Consider the following 17,826-nt stretch of genomic DNA (forward strand, 5'->3'; position numbering starts at 1 on the left):
CAGAAGTTAATATGGCGGAAAAAGTGATCTTGTAAGCAATTGTTGAGTTTCCTGTAGGAAAGTTTCCCAGAGGTCTTAGTTTCCAGCAGTGATCTGGGGTAGTTAATGTCGGAGGCTGCAGGGAGGATGCCTGTTTCTATTTGCTCCTATTGTACCTACTCAGTCTTGAAACAAATCATCAGAAATCCATTGACTTTTTAGCTTCCCCCTCCTTCATTCCCTAACTAACCCTTCTGTTGCTCCATCTCATTAGACCCTTTGGGTAGTGAGGACAGTATTAGTGCTATGATTGCATGATTGATTGATATTTTGTTGGGCATTTGATACTTTAAACCTTAGAGACATAATGCTTTTTTAACAAATGACTTTCTTTTTCTGATCTTAGTTCTGACACTTCCCTTAATATTTCGTGATCTTACAGAATGTTAAAAAGAGACGAGGACGCCCTTCTCTTGAGCCTGATGAAGCAAAGCGCCGGCGAGAGCAAAGACAAAAGGAGAGACGTAAGAACACTGTCAATCTTGGCAAGTCTCATCAGGAGTGGGCCATGTTGAAAAACTCGCTGTCTTACAAGAAAGATGCTGACTTTGCTACATTTCTCCTGAATTTTTACAGGTTTATTTTATTTTTTAATGAAAAATATTTCACAAAATTGGCAAGGTCTTTGTCACTGTGATTATTTGTCTTTTACTATTTATAGGAGAAACAACAAAGAAATTGAAAATAAGGCCGCTCCTCCAGCCTCATCTAAAACCTCAGCAATAATATCTCCTGTAACCTCGCCTGTAAATACATCTGTTCCTTCATCTGGTATGCAAGTATTATTTAATATTTATTACATATAGCAATTTATGTTTCTACCAAAAGTACAAAATGCTTACCCAAATATTAATTCCACATTCTATGATCCTTAATTTACCCTTATTTCTAACATTATTTGTTTTTATAGAAATAATTGAAGCCAGTTAATGTACAACACACATTATTTACGTATATAAGCTCAATAATCCATTCTTCTATTTGACATCCCAGAACACAAGCTTTCAAAATTTTTCATTGTTTTCCAAATAACTAAATGGTCAGAAAGCATTCCCAAATAGGCAACCATTTTGACAGTTAATGTGTACTGTTGGACTTAACCCTTTTGGCAGGTTCACCCCAAAAGTTTTTGCGTTCTCCTAGCCTTTTTCTGTAACCTGGTGTTGGGGATTTTAGGCCTCTGAGCACTTTCGCACTGTGGCCCAGTGTAAAGTGCTTGCACTCTCTGTGTATGTGTGGTGAGACTGGTCTGCCCTCCCATAGGAATGCTTGGGGGATATGTGTGTCCCTGGTAGTTCCTGGTATGAGAGGAGTGCAGGGGCCTGTTTAGTATGAATGAACTTGTGAGGATAAAGGATGCGCAATGGTGTGCGCAGATTTATGGTGACTGGTGAAGAAGTGCCACTTTTAGAAGTTGGCATTTCTGTGTACTGTGTGTCTGCCTGCATGATGTGAATTGCATGTCTGGCTTGTGAGCGACAGGTGCTGGATGATGGGGGTGGCTCCAGGAGCCAGGATGAGTCTGCCCAGTGGTGAATAGGGAGATCTGCCTGTAGATGGGGAAGGAGTTGCACCAGGGACATGAATAGGACTGTGCCTTCCCTTCCCAATGCTGGCTCCACCTCCTGTGATGTGTCTGATGTCCCTGGCTTTGTCCTGTGAAAAGAAGGAAGGAGTCATGTACACAAAGTGCTCCTGAACCAGTTGTATCTGGTTCCCCAAACCCTGCACCTTTGCACAAATGAAATATGTGTATAAAAGAAGGGTCTGTGACCCCATGAAGTTGTTCAGTTCTGATCCAGAATCCTGCCGGGGCGTGCTGCTGCTGGGGTCCTGGGGGTGGCTGCCGTGAGGGCTTGCCTCCCTGGGCCCTGTATTGCCCCTTGATCCCTCAAGGAACGTTTGCCTGGCTTGCTCTTTTTCATGTAGGGAGGACTGTTTTTCTGCAGCTAGCGCCTCGTGAGCGCTACACTTTATTTTAATGGTCCCCCAGAGGAGCACAAGGGCTCCACAGCGCTGAGCTGCAATCTTCTGGAGCGAATCCAGATGTGGGGATTCCTCCTGCTGAGGGAGAGGAACGCTGATGCCCACCCCGCCTTTTGTTTGCTGTTTAATATGCGGGTGCCCACCCCGCGCTTTGTGCCACTGATGGTATTTCCTAGCGGGTGCCCACCCCGCTTTATTTGCCTCACGGGTGCCCACCCCGCATTAACGAAGTTACTGTAGCGAGCGGTGCCTACCCCATATTTGTAAATCTCCATAGAAGCCGCCGCGCTCAAGGGCGACGACCAGAATCCAGGCATGAGCCGCCTGACGGTGGGCGGAGCTAAGAGTGGTGCCGGAAGTGAGGCGACAGAGAAAGAGACTCCCATAAGCTAGTGGGAGCCCCGGTACACCAAGAAGTCATGCAGAAGCCTACCCCGCTCTGGCAAACCCCCAGAGCCGCAGAAGACAGAGGGGCAGCCCGACGGTCCTGTCTGGCTTGTGCGCACCTGAGTGGGGCTCCCATGTGATGAGGAGAGCCCCGCACGGCGAAGAGAGAATGACCGGCCGCACTTCATTGGTGGCGGGGCTCCCGTGAGGTGAGGAGAGCCCCGTGTGTAGTCTCCCAGCTGACCATGAGTCCCGCCGCTGGAGCTGGGACCACAGAGGAGACCGATGCCAGAGGAGAGCAGAGTTCCCCACAGCAGGAGGAGCCAGCCGACAGCAGCCCAGTGAGTGGGGCTGAGGAGAGTCTCCTTTGTGTTGTGGGTCCGCGCAAAGTGCCTGGCAGTCTTGTGTGGTCTGGGTGGTCCCCAGAGAGAGCGGGCCGCCACAATGATGGACACAGTGATTGAGAGAGTGCCTGTGCCCTCTCGTTCTGGCCATGTTTTAGCAGTTGCCCTGCGTTACAGTGGGCAACTCAACGTTTAGGTCGGTGCAGATTGCGCACCCTTGACTTTCGCTGCTTTAGCAGCACGCCCTGCCTTTTGGGACACAGGGCATTTGAGCCCCCCTTTTTAGATGGCCAGTTGGCCTGGGGGACTGTTAGGATTGTAGAGCGCCAGGCCCTAATGTGATTGTGGTGCTAGGAAATGTAATGTATGTACAATGTTTTATGCACCCTGTGTAATACCTCTAAATGTGGTTTATGATTATGAGGTTGTTTTGCATAATATGGCTTATGCTTGGGAGGTTATCCTCCGCTATGATGTATGCCCCTAACGTGAGTTATGCTTAGGAGGTTAGGGTCTAATGTGTTTAGACTTATGAGAGGATTGCATAATGTGTTTATGCTGGTGAGGTTGGCGCCAAATGTAATTCGCGACTGATGTGATACTGTGCATAATGTAGTTTGTTACATGCTGTTGCTAAGTACAGTGATTACCAGTGGTTACTGGTTGTACGTTTATGATCTGTTTTACTTTTACTAAGTTCGCTTTGTGATGGTTCTGACAGTGATCCAGTGGGCCCTGTCATGTGTAAATGTATTGTCTTGTATTGTCAAAGCGCTTTTTCGGCGAGTAGCACACTACTCTAGGACCCATAGAGGATTAGTGTTGAATTAGTATAGTGAAACATGCAAGTACATTTTAAGTGGTGGATAGGTTAGGCAGTTATTTGGATTTGTAATGATAGCAGAAGTATAGAGGAGGAAAGAGGTTTGTATTATATAGCTCTTGTTACCCCTGATGGAGTATTGACGCACGCTATTCAGGAAGTCCATAAAGGATTAGTGATGAATTAATATGGTGAAATATGAAGTAATTTCAGTGCTGGATATTAGTCAGTTATTTGGAGTGAGAAGGATAGCGGAGGAATAAAAGGAGAAGAAAGGTTTGCATTCATATAGCACTTGTTACCCCTGATGGGTGTTAAAGCTCTTTTCTTACGAGTAGCACCCCACTCTGGAACCCATAAAGGATCAGTGTTGAAAATTAGTATAGTAAAATATGAAGTAATTTGAGTAGTGGATATGTTATTCAGTTATTTGGGTAGAGAAGGGTAGGTGGCGGGATAGAAGAGGGAAAGAGGTTTGTATTTATATAGCGCCTGCTACCCCTGATGGGGTTTTGAAGCGCAGGTAGTATTGGCTGAGAAATAGGGTAGTGCTTTTGAAATGCTAATTTAGAAGAAAGTGATAAATATATAGAGCCATAAGAACATTGAAAGTATATAGATGCATAAAGGAGGTAAGTATATTGGGCAGCATTTCTGGCCCTGGTCCTGGTCCTGGTCAGTCTCGAACAGGCTCAAACAGGCAACTGCCCTTATCCTCTCCACCCTTAACAGGCTCGAACATGCAGCTGCCCTTATCCTGTCTGCCCTTAACAGGCAACTGTGTCCTTGTCCTCTCTGCCCTTAGCCTCAATGCCCGGGCCGAGACGCCCTAACCCTGGCCTTTTATAGCCCTAGTAATCAGGGGACGCCTTCAGCCAATGTGAACCCTAGCCCTAACACTATCCAATCACAACACTAGCCCTAAAATCTAGAACCAATAGGAGACCAGGACATTACAGCCAATCTTAGCCCTAGTCCAAGCACCCAATCAGTTCAAAAACCCTGATTTCTACGTCCAATAGAGGCCCTAGCCCTACAGTAGTCCCAAACCAAGTCCAAGCAATCAGTGGCACAGGAAGCCCTAGTCCCTACTTCCAATCGAAAGACTAACCCTATTCTTAGTCCCACAACTAGTCCAGCAACCAATCACACCAGAAGCCCTAATCGCTACTTCCAATTAAAGGTCTAACTCTAGCCCTAGTCCCATCCTATTCCCAACAACCAATAACATAGGACGCCCTAGTCCCTACTTCCAATATAAATCCTAACCCTAGCCTTAGCCCCAACCCTACATTGATTAAATCACAGACCCAGAAACCAATCAGAACCCTCAAATACCCAACCAATGAAGACCCTAACCATAATCCAATAGAAACACCAGATACATCACCAATCAGTGTACACATGTACCAACCACTAGCAGACCATATAAGGTCCTAGCGACCTCTGACAAGTTTTGCTGGCCAGGGAGTTGAAAGCTGCTTGTCATGTTCATAATCTCCTAGAAGACAGACATGCTCAATCCACACTTTGGACCTCTGCAGGTAAAGGCCTCACTAACTTGAAATCTAACAATACTGTTTGAATAAAACTTTACTCCCTCTCCTGGCCAAAAAACGAAGTGTCCAGTCTCTAGTAAACACTGTTTAAACAGCTCACAGAAGCACCCTCTGATGTAAAATATCTGTTGCTGGGGGTGGGGGGAGGCACGGGGCTGGTTTGAGTGGCTTGTGAACACAAAATGGTGGCTGGGGGTGCACTGTTTTAACATACAGGTCTTACCACAAAGCAAAGGAGAAATTTGGAGGGAAAACTGAATCGTCACCTGGAATGAGAGGGATAAACAACAGAGTTTGGACTGCAAATCCTACAATTCAACACGTTAAATGGAAGCAATCATGGACAGGGAAAGCCAGAAGTTCAAAACACAAAACAGGTGATAAAATATGCAATCACAGGAAGATTAAAATTACAATTTTAAACTGTAACAACCACAAGCAAAGACAGTAATCATAGAAAGGGAAAATCGTTTTTTTAACAACTTTTGTTTTGGGGAAGAGGCTGCACTAGTATGTCTCCTTGCATCTTCCTTGGACTCTGTTCACTGCAATCTGGGGTACAGGTAGGCTGCAACTCACAAGATGGAGGAGACAGAGTTCTGGAAGATGTTATCTGATTGGTGCCCCACCTTTTCGAGAGGTGCTCTTTAAAACCTATTTTGGAGTGATAGGCATACACTATTTGCCCCCATTTCCAAGGGGTCTCTGGTGCACAATGGTGCAATATTTCCCATGATAAAGTTAGCAAAAAGCATGTCTTATCTTGGAAATAGAGTATTAGAACCTGGTGCGAGTAATAGAGGGACTAGGTGGGTAGTGGCAGGGGTAGCATCTCTGGTAAAGAAAAAATGTTAGTTAAGGAGGGAAGGAAAATTATGAAGCATTGAAGAAGAAAAAGAAGGGGAGTGTAGAATGCCTTTCTCCCTACAATGAATGTATGTGATCCTGAACAAGCACAGAGAAGGGACTATTTTTCAACAAAAATGACTTTCATCAGAATGAGATCGACATCATGGGAATGCCATTCATTAAAAAAACATAGAAGAAACAGGTTCCTGACGAAAGGACAGGTTTCCTTAATTCTGTTTTTCTTCAGAATCGCGTACAACTCCAAGTGGAAGAGCGCTTGGTTTTTTGATAAGGAAGTTGTTGATTCACGTTGTTAGTGCATGCTCACAAGTTAGGATTAGCACTTTCAACATGCAGAGTAGGTTTCAGCACTACAAGCAAATTTAAACCTTTGTTGCTCAACTACCTGTGCCTTGGTAAAGATGTCACTTCAATATTACCGCTCATCTCTGCTATGTAAGAAACATATAGTTGTGAATTCTAACAGGAATGAGTCCGAATACAATTCACAGGAATCCAAAAATGCAGAAACTGAAGTACTCATATCCAGTGAACAGAGAGAGCAGAAGCAGATAAGCGAGCAACTCGTGCTGCAGCTGGAGAGAGAGGCCGCACGCTGGAGAGAGCAGTCTGCTCTTTTTCAAAGCACATACTCTTGCTTGTGGCACGCTGCTGCGCGCTCTCGGAAAGTGTATGCCGCCACAAGCACGAGTATGTGCTTGAATAAGAGCTGCACGACGGCTAAAGGTCTGTTATGCAGCACATGCGCACTGCGTAGGCGAGACCTAAAAAGGGAAATGGAGAGAGAAGGAGATAGACAGAGTGTGGAGGGAGATAAAGGGAGACAAAGGGAGGAGGGAGATAGGCAGAGGGCCATAGACTGAGATTGAGGGATACATATGTTAATTTAGAGAGATAGTTGTAGAAAGGTTGTTACAGAAAGAGAGAGAGAGAGAGACTGAGAGTGAGATAGAAAAAGTGATATGTAAGTGTGTTTTTTGTGGCTTAGTGGTTCTATGTGGACGCGTTCAGGGACTTGTCTCCTACTTTATGTTTGTTTTACAGTCCCAAATGCAATACTTATTGTCTATGCCAATGTTTGTATGTGCAGTGGCTCTGTGGCTGCACATTGATCAGGTGGGTGATAGTAATTTAAGCTGCCATATACTTCAGCTTTGTGACTGCTGTACACTGGTAATGTAACACAGAGAAGATTTGAACCCTTATTATAGTGACTGTTTGCGAAAGGGAGACTTGCAGTTAATAGGGTTTATTTCATTGTCCCCTGAGGCAGCATTCCGTTGACTGTGATAGAACTGCGGTACAATGACCTGTCTCTTAGAAATTAATTAGCCCTTAATGACTAATTGAAGCAGTGTGCGCGCTAAGGGTGCTGTGCGCTGACAAATTAATATTTATAGACTGTGCTAGATTTAATGGGAGAGCACTTGCAGGCGCTCACGACCAAATCTTGAGCCTTTGCGATGCCTGTCATGAGTAATGTGTCGGTGGGGGGCGAGGCTTCTGCCATTGAGTGTTTGGGAAGGACTGTAAACATGTGAGCTGGTTGATGCGTGATGTCACAGGGCAGCACGTGGATTGTGGAATTTTTGCACAGGGAGAGCAAGGGATAGGGAGGTCTGTTTGATCAATTGTTCCCAGTTAGTGTTTTCTGCAGGACAAAATTGTTTTTTGGGCTAATAGTGGAATAAACCCTGCATGGCTGGGTCATTTTGATAGCGCAGCACACAGGGGTTGCCTTGTACTGTGCAGCTTGCGTGCCTTGTACTGTGCAGCTTGCGCTAGACGCGGTAGATATAACAGACCAACTGTCTGTGCCTATTGTAAGCGTACCATAATTGCACTAACTGCCTTTTATGTCTGTCTTATTTAAGCCTTTGCTGTTTTCACTTTAATAGATGTTTAATTACTGTTTCACTGTTCGTTTACATAAAGTGAAAGTTCAAAAAGTAACCGCTAATACCAGCGAACAATATAGATATATATATCTTGACAGACTGGGAAAAACGCCAAGTAAATAACTAATAAAACACAATCAAGACCCAGCCATGCACGAGCGAATAAAAAATGGCAATATTTCCCAGCACACGCCGAACGCGTGCTTGTTCCAGTAAAAGACAAGCACGAGTGAGGAAATAATGCTTACATTTCGAAGCACACAGCTAATATTCCCTTGGCCTTTTATAAGAATACAAGATAACAAAACAAGCACGCGTGTGGCATGTGCCTGGAAATATCTCCACCGTTAATTCACTTGTGCACGGCTAGGTCACAGTAAAAGAAACGCCGTGCACGATTCAATAATTAATATGTGAATTTCAAAGCAGATAGCTAATGTTACCTTTGGCCTGTGGGAGAACTCCCCCCCCCCCCTAAAAAAGCATGGGGTTCATTAGGATGGCGGGTGGATTGCTCTCGCCAGGCTGTCGGTAGCCACCGCCAGCCTGGCGGGGGCAATCCGCCCACCATCCTTCCCTGTATTCCCCCCCCCGCCATATTAGAATGGTGGAGGGGACAACGGCGGAGCAAAACATCGCCCGCCACTGTTCCGCCCCGGTCGAATTGCGGCCGGGGCGGAAAATTATTAATATGCTGGCGGTGTCAAGCAGACACCGCCAGCCATATTATGATGGGCTGAGGGTGATGCCTTTCCGTGGCGGCGATGCAGCCACGGAAAGGCATGCGGTCTTCACTCTGGGGGCCCCCTGCAGGCCCCCAGAGTGAAGGAGGGGGGTATTGCACATGGGGGGAACCTGTGGTACCCCCTTCATTTGCATTAACAAAGCGGCAGGCACCATGCGGTGCCTGCCGCTTTGTTAATGCAAATGCAGAAATGCATTTCTAGCATTGTGGCCACAATGCGAGAAATGCAGGATGTGCCCGCCACTGTGGCAGGCGCATCCTAATGCTGGCATCGGGACCCCCGCCCTTAAGGCGGGCGGTCCCGTTTACCGATAGGGTTGCGGGCGGGCAAAGCCCGCCCGCCATCCTAATGGACCGCCTAGTGTGCGAACGACAGAGTGAGTGAATAGCTAATAAAAACAATTATAAAAACCGCGCTAAGGCTTTGAAAGCAAAGCGGATATAAAAGCACATTGACTAATGGGGATGTTTTCAAAAAGTGTGAATATAAGGCTAAAATCTGCAAAAAACTTCGGAATTGTTAAAGGACATTGAGAAGTGCGTTAACTAATGATGATAAGTGCGCGCGTGTATGCATGCTCGTGGACCCGGGAGTCTGACTAATGACTATATTGCCTAACAATGTGAATATATACTGTAAAAGTTTGCAAGCAATGCGGAATTGCGAGCCGAGCCGTTGGAAGCGGGTGAGGTGTTTTTGGGAGAAGTGGAGGAGTTCTGCCAGGAGGCTTGGAGCGGAGAAAGCGACTTACTGCAGGTCGGACAGGCGCTTGCGTGGTGTATTTAGTGAAACTGCATAGAGCGGGTAATATACAAGGCAGTGGTTTGCAACAAAGTGTGGTGAAAGTAATACGATTTGCTGAGGGAGATGAAAGCTGGAGCAGCGATAAGGGAAAATGTAGAAAACGCTCAGGAGGTTGGTTTTAAAGATACAGCAAGGTGTCAGCAACAGAAATATTTACGTTAAACTTCCTTAAAAATGCTACTTTAAAGGAGCCCATGAGGTAGGTGTTGCATAATTTTCACGGTGCAAATTTAATACAAAAGTCCCAATAGTTCTATTAGGAAGGTACTTACTTACAAGATTTGTCGTGTGGGGAGTATGGTCTAATCGGTTTCCTGTGATAGCGACGCTGTGAATTCTCCCTTGTAGATATGACCTAGTGCCAGGTGGCACCATGTATATTATGTGTTTACTATTCTAATGTGTTATGAGAATACAAAGGCTATTTTTTTAAATAACCTTGTGTGGAGTTCCTTTTGTAGTGTGCCTGGGATGTTGTTGCTGTGTAAGTGCGCAAATGCTTTACACATGTTCACCAGGATAAGCCTGACTGCTCGGGCCAAGCTACCAAGGGGGTGAGCAGGGGTTATCTTTGGCGTGTAACTCCCTTGCCCTGACTAGAGCGGTGGTTTCTGCCTGGCTTTGGCGCAAGCCTCAGCCAACCAGAAATCCCATTTCTAACATGTACACTCAGAAAATTTGCCGGAAAAAGACTCAGAAAAGAGAAGATCAATGAAAAATAGAAAGCAGGAATGCTGGCTCCTGATAAGAACATTACATAGAGTGAAAGAAGACCCTGCTGCCTTAAGAATCTTGGGGACTGCAGTATCCCAACCTGCCCAGTAGGGGGACATTTAGCTAGTCATTTTGGGGCATATGTATGAAGCCCATTTCCAGTTCGCTAACGGGCTGATTCTCAGAAGATGTATCATCCCAAAAGGCCCTCACAAAATAGGGAATCTCAAAATTTGCGATTCACTATTTTGTGAATGCATTTAAGGAATCGCACATTGCAATTCCTTAAACGCGATGTAGAAAGCACCCAAGTTGTGTGATTTTTCCTTAAGAAATCGCAAATTATCATCAACTTCAAGTTGGTGGTAATTTGTGATTTCTTTGAAAAATTCTCTTTTTGGCATTTTTCAAAGTGCCATGTGGGTGCATACATGCCCTTAGGGCATGTATGTGCGCCACATGTGCACATATGCTAATTTCAGGGGTGCCATAGGGTGTCCTTATGACACCCATGCACCATTGAAATTGCATTTGCAATTTGCGAGTACCTAATGGGTACTCGCAAATTGCAAATGTCTTCCCATTCATTCCTATGGGCCTCTAGGCCCATAAGAATGAATAGGAAGGTATTCCTTAAATGCGCTTCGCAATTTGCGAGTCGCTACTAAGAAATGCAAAGGCATCACCAAATATTTGATTTTTTTTTTTATTATATCCTGTTTTACGATTTTCAAATAGCGATTCTCTAAAAATCGCTATTTGAGAAACGCAATTACAGTATTTGATACATATGCCCCTTTGTTTGTTCCATGAGAAATATTCTCTACACAACTCTGTTCTCTGTGAAGCTATTTTTGGTGGAAATGTCATTTGTTTGGGTAATTTTCTAATTCCATCCAACGACTTTAGCCCTTGTGGTTGTTTCAACCTTTTGTCTGAAAAACATTTTTTTTCACCATTTTTGCCGTGCAGTCATGGCTGGCATGATTCGCGGGTGGATGGGGCGGCTGGGGGTCGTGTGTGGAGGAGAGTAGGGGTTAATTTAATAAAATTAAAAAATAGAAACTTGCCTTCGGCTCCTGTCCTTCATAGCGTCTTCTGCTCTCTTTCTCCGCTCACAGGAAGCAGAAGCAGGCAGCCTCCCTCTCCCCCCAAGTCAATCACAACACTGCAATGGCAATGTTGTGATTGGCTAGGAGGCCGTCCGTACAGGCGACTATGGGGAGGCCATTTCCTTCATCAAGGCTGATTGCAGCCTACATGGAGAAAACAGGAGAGTGCTCATGATTTGTTTGGTCGGCCCTGGAGAAAGCAGTGGCCAAGAAAGCAGTGGGGCGTTGCTCCTCCAACCACGTGGAGGAGACGCCCCTGTTGCCTTGTGAGCTTTCATCTCCCTGCTGCCTTAATCCATCACGCTGGCTCCTTTGGAATAATATCCAGTTTGCGGAAGGAAAGTATCTAGTAATGACGACAATGATGTTTTCTAGGTGTTTGTTCCTGACTTCCACTCAATTAAGACTGTGATATTTTTACCCTGGGTAACATGTACTTGCATATCAGGAGGCACAGGAGATATTTTCACTTGGCTAGGGCCAGTGGGACTGGGGGTGGGAGTGGACCCAGGGGTTGGGGGTTTAGCACTTGGTATCCTTGATGTATAACTCTCTTAAGAGGGACCTGCCCAGACAACAGATGACTGCTGCATGGCATGGGGGGGGGGAGGGGGGGCTGTAAGTAGCTGTTTTCTTTTTCTGTTGTGTATGAAAATGAGGTACACTATTTAGAAAGTCCAGTTGACCCTTCTTGGCTAACGGGGCTTAAATGACTAAACCCCAAATGTTCTCTTTTGTGGTAGTGTGGGCGAGCAGTTAAGGCTTATCAGAGGGTAGTGTTAAGCATTAGTTGTACACAGAGAGTCAATAAATGAGACACACACTCAAGGAGAAACTCAAGACGAATTTGAAAAATAAAATATATTTTGATACAACAAATATAGTAATTAGATAAGTATTTTAGACATTATCAAATTTTAGAGTAGAAACAGAAGAAAATAACAGCTGTCAGATTTGTGGCATGAACCTCAAACCCGGTAATGTTATCCTATTGGAGAAACATTCACTGCATAGGATCACTTGCAAATGACTCACAGCACTGATCTTCTGGACTTAAGGTGATTAGGAGCCAAGGTCCAAGAAAGCACCAAGAGTCCAGTTTTGCCTGCCCCGGGGTGCCCGGGTGCAGAGGTGCTTTCAACAGTGGTAGCCTTTAATGCTATACCTCTTCCTGGGTGGTGTCAGTGGACTCGGGGTGAGCAGATCAGTGTACCAGACGTCGCGATCAGTGCCTGCAGGCTGCAGTAAGGTAGCTCCTCCACTTTAAGGAATTTTCTGGCTGGTTGACGAAGTGCTGGCAGCCTTCCGAATCTTTTGGAAGACGCACAGCTGCAGGACGAATCTGGTCTAGGCGATCGTCGGGACAGAAGCAGGCAGGAAGGGTTTGGTGCCAAAGTCGACAGCTATTCCTTTGTTCTTCCATTATTTGGCTCTTTTGTGTCCTACTTCTTTTGGGGTCACTTCAATCTGTATTCCTGGTGTCAGGGGCCACTTAAAAACTAAAAACTAAATTTAGGGGTGTTAAGGTGAGTGAAGTATAACAGCCAATGGGCTACTTACCCTTGGGGTCACTACATCCCTTATATGACCACTTCCATTGGATAGTGGGCACAACCTTGTCCCAGAGTTCCTAATTCCACCAAAATCAAAATGGTGGAACACTTTTTTCGTGGAGCACATCAAGCAGCCCACATTAGGGGTCTGGCTGGCCTGGCAGTGGAACATGCCTACTTGGATATCTTATTTCCAGCTTGTCTGATGTCAAATGGGCCTCAGAGCAGGGGCTGTCCTCTCCCATGTCTGGGAAAAGCTGGGGTTGCATATCAAAGGCAGGAGGGGCTTTGAATACTCTTGTCTTGATATGCTAAATCACTAGCCTTCCTGCTGGAGATAGTGTAAACACCTTCCTCCAGAGCAGGCATTGTTTCTGGCCTCAGAGAACGTGGGCTCTTACCTCCAGTGGGTCAGAAACATGTCTGTAGTGGCAGGCTGGACAATACCAGTCAGCCAGCACACTAGATAGTGGTAGGATTCATAGGGGGCACCTCTGAGGTGCCCTCTGGGTGCATGTCCTAATAAATCCACTACTGGCCCCCCTCCAGGAGCCCTCCATGGCCCTGGGGACTGCCACTCCCCACGGCCAGCTCCAGCAATGTCCCCAGGTGCCCACCCCAGGGACATTGCAGTTTGCTATGGCATGGCGGGAGCACTGCTCTTGCCATGCTATAGCAAATGTCTGCTTTGCTTCATGGAAGCGAGAGCAGGAAAACTGCTCTTGCTTCCATTAAGCAAAGCAGAATTTGCTTTTGGGCAAAGGGAGCTGCTGGCATGCAGCTCCCTTTCCCCAAAAGCAATGCCGGCTCCCACAGGAGGTGGGGAGCTTGCAGGGACTGCACGGGGATTGCGGCTCTCCCCGCGGTCCCCATCGTGAGGCCAAGCCCTGGGTATTGGTTCCCCGGGGGTCACAATGACCCCCTCTTTCTGCAAATTTCTTACTCAGTCTGCACCTCTCTTGTTTTTTTCTGCACTTCTCTTGCCTCTTTCTGTACTTTTCTCGCCTCTTTCTGTACTCAAATGGGAAGAGCAAGCTGTCAATTATAAAGATCTGCGTGCTCTCGTTACTGAGGTAAATGTCTACTTGAACATGTATTCTCACACGTGTTATGCATCTGAAGATGGTAGCTTAAAAAGCTGGTAGCTTCTGTAGGTAGTCAAATCTTCTCAGTTCTGTTCTGCCATTCAGATGCACAGGTCCACATGTCTTACGTATGTAGGTGTTATAGAGCCCTTCAAATATACTTTTGAGTGTCCATTCGCCCTGTATTGTGAGCAGAAAGAAATATATACACCTTCTTGTACACAAATTTACAAAGTATGCAGTTTGAAACACAGGTATTCAAGTATTTGTATGTTTAATATTATGCAACATGTTACTAGGTAAAATCACCTACACAAATGCATATCTTCACAAACTTGATGAGACTTACTACAGTGATATGGTTAGGATTGCTATTTTACATTTGGTAGTTCTAGCATTCTGAGCAGTCGATGAATACTGAACCTTCAAGTGACAAATGAGTTTTAAGACATCTTGGAAGAAGGATTAGTGATTAGGCTAATTTGTATGAATCTGTGGAATGGTATGGTCAAAGTAGACCTCTCTCTGCACCTCTACTGCTTCTTTCTGTACTTCTCTTGCTTTTTTCTATACCTTCGTTCCTCTTTCTGCACATGTCCTACCTATTAAAAAAACTTAGAAATTCACTCAAAAAACACAGGTTTCGGGGGAGTTATAGTTAGAAATGAGCATATAAAAAACCTTAGAAATTCATTGAAAAAACAGGTTTCAGGGACGTTATAGTTACAAATTAGCATTTAAAAAAATCTTAGAAATTCACTGAAAAAAACACAGGTTTCAGGGACGTTATAATTACGAATTAGCATATAAAAAGCCTTAGAAATTCTCAGAAAAAAACACAGGTTTCAGGGACGTTATAATTACGAATTAGCATATAAAAAGCCTTAGAAATTCTCAGAAAAAAAAACAAAGATTGCAGGGACTTTAGAATTAGGTATGCGGAATTTAATTAGATTCCCACTTTCATCTTAAGTATAGCGAAAGTCAGATCTTCTCTTTAGGATTTCATTGTTCCCAAGATAATGAGTTCATGAGTCCGTGGTGGAGGAAATCTTCACGTCAGCATTGGTTTACTGGCGTCTCCCCGCGTAGTCACCTAAAGACGGCTCACCCACGGCTCGTAGAATAGAGGTAACACGCAAGACGCCTACCAATAGATATAACTTAAGTTGGTAAAAACGCATTTATGTGAATATCCATCCACCGTGAGTAGACACTTTAGGGGGTGTACTGCCTCGTTGGGTGAGTTTTTTACATTTCTGGTCCTGAGGAATGCTGGGTCGAATAAGATCAGATAGCTGAAACATGTCGACCGTTTTTTAGGACAAGGGGTTCAAACTTACTTAACTATTCATGTCTGTCTATACACATTGGTTTTAACTGAGTTCGAATCACCTCTCCATTAAAAGTGTTGGTTGAGGGAGTGATCTATACTCATTTTAATTTGCACCCATTTGGTTTGATGTATTCTCACACGCACTAACCACAGGAACCCAATGAAGACAAACGGCTACCTACTTCGTGTGGGTGCCTGAGGGTTCCTTTTTTCATCTTGATAATTTCACGACCTTCTTTGACACAGCTAATACGTTTGCATGGAGCACTGACTGGTGTTGGGGGCTGTTCTGCCTGACCACTCCTCCTATGGAGCTTCCTGTTATTGATCGCTAAAGATACTCTCTAGTTGTTTACTATTGTTTATCCTTAAGGGGCGGGAGAGTATTTATTGCAGCCCTTTCTCTCTTGTTGTTTATACTAAATTAGACTTCAGTCACACGCGTCCCCAATAACTGGCCTACATCACCCGTACTTTGACATTACTAGTGTTCACTTCTTTGAGTCATTACTTTAGGTTTCTCCCCATTCCTTCATCTCCTTGCACGCTGGTGAACGGACGAGTGCGCAGAATGACATTCAGTGCAGCTGATTTTGGCAGAAAGCACAAGGCATGAAGCGAGAGCTGAGAGGCCAGGGAACACCCACTAGCAAAGTCAGTCCCAGTCTGTTTGACAACCTTGTCCACTGGTAAGTACATGTCTGCTGTAAACACAGAACTGGCAAGTATCCTTAAACACCCAACACCTGATGAACTGCAGACCTATGTCATCTCCCACTCTGGCTGCCTTAGCAGTTATACCTCATGGTTTTGGCGAATGAGACGTGAAATGTATTCGGTAACCTGCCTTATACGGAATTTAAAGGTTAATAACTCTTTAGAAACAATGGTCTCGAAGTGCGGCCATTGTGATGCGCTTGAGACTCATCCAATTCAAATACCTCCATAGAGCCTACTTCACAAGGGAGAGACTGTGGCGGGCGGACCTGATTGCGTCCCCAGACTGTCTCCGATGCGGCCGGGAGGTGGGGACATTGATCCACACAGTATGGAGTTGTAGTTCCTTGTTCAGGTTCTGGGGAGGGGTGTGGGAATGCATGTCTGAGGTCCTGGGATGGGAGCTTCCTCGTACTCCACAGTTAGGCCTACTACATGTGCTAGAGGGGGTGGGGGGTATAAAAGGCACCTATTGTTGCTAGGCCTCACCATTGCCAAGAGAGATGTGGCTAAGGCATGGAAAGATCCCCAGGCTCCCTCAGTGCAGGTGTGGAAGAAGGGGCTAGACTTCTGTATGGGGTTGGAGCGTCTAATTTTTGAGGCCCGGGGTTGCCCAAGGAAACACTATAAAATATGGAAGCGTTGGGCGGATTATCGGGGCCTATGGATAGAGCCACCAGTTGAACAAGAAGATTACCCGAGGACGACATGAAAGGGCCAAGATGGAAGGTGTATGTACACTATTAATTAGGAGAATGTTCTATAAAAAGTGTGAGACAATATCGTGCGGCGGGGAAGGGAGGGATCCGGGAGGGGGGAGTTGGGGGTAGGGGTGGGATAAGGGGCGGGGGGTGTAGAATTGGTTGGTTTTGCTGTTATTATTTGATTCAAATGATACATAGATTGCCAATCATCTGATGCTGTGTACTTGATTTGCAGTTCTCTCCGGATTGCGGAGTGCTGCGCCATATGTGCAATCTGTCAATAAAATCTGTTTTGAAAAAAAAGAAATAATGGTCTCACTCCCTAGATCTATTAATAAACCTCTCAGCTCTTTAAATGCATTCTGCTTGTCTCTGGCAGCTGTGCCAAGGGATTTGTGCTTTCTGTTGGAGGGCCGCCTGCCAGGCTGTGCCGGAGAGGACCTCATAAATAGGGCTTGGAAGGAGCCGCTCGTAGACGGCTGGGGGCCCCTTGCTGGTGAGCGGCAGGTGCTCTTGGTGTACGCAGGAGAAACTAGCACAAAGTTCATTTCTGGGAGAGTTAGTGACAGAAGACAAGTGGAGTGCGCCGGGAGAGGGTGGGGGGATAATGAACTGCGGCCTGGACTCCGCAGAAAGAGAGAAGAATGAGGGAGCGTAACTGGCAGTCACCGCGCACTGGCCCCCACCTGAACGTGTATTGTTCGTCAAGCCTTTGCTCGCAGACAGCTTGGAAAGCACTGGGAAGGCTGCCCAACGCTATCTCTCCAAGCGCAGGCAATGGCGCTGCTGACTACTGAGGCCTCTCCGAGCTCATACAGTCCCCGTAAGTGGGAAGAAAATGAACACAGACAAAGGGAGCAGGCAAGATTAAACACAAACTACGGCAAGAGGGGGGCGGGAACAAAGTTGCGTGCATGTGAGAGGGACAGGTCAGGTAAAATAGAGTGCCCTAATGCCGCCAGCCAATCAGAGGGAAAAAAAGCATTTACAAATGCAATAGGACTCGTATTTACGCGAGCCCTATTGCATTGTAAATAAAACGGCAGTCATTCTAGAAGGCAGGAAACAGTAGTGCGTGGGGGGTTGTGGTGGGCAGAGAAGTGAGGGACTGCAGGAGGGAACAGGAGGAGGCAGGGGAAAAACAGTTTT

General features: G+C 45.8%; 1 pseudogene across 1 annotated transcript in view; it reads left to right on the forward strand.

Moving 5' to 3' along the window:
• Positions 1–17,826, forward strand: part of LOC147718916 (uncharacterized) — a 288,616-nt pseudogene that overhangs the window by 74,921 nt on the left and 195,869 nt on the right. The window contains exons 2-3 of the transcript XR_015310016.1: positions 422–615; positions 701–810. The product of XR_015310016.1 is annotated as an uncharacterized LOC147718916 (transcript). The remainder of the gene's footprint in view (positions 1–421; positions 616–700; positions 811–17,826) is intronic.

This window comes from Lissotriton vulgaris, chromosome 4_1 (genome assembly GCF_964263255.1).
Source record: "Lissotriton vulgaris chromosome 4_1, aLisVul1.2, whole genome shotgun sequence".
NCBI lineage: Eukaryota > Metazoa > Chordata > Amphibia > Caudata > Salamandridae > Lissotriton > Lissotriton vulgaris.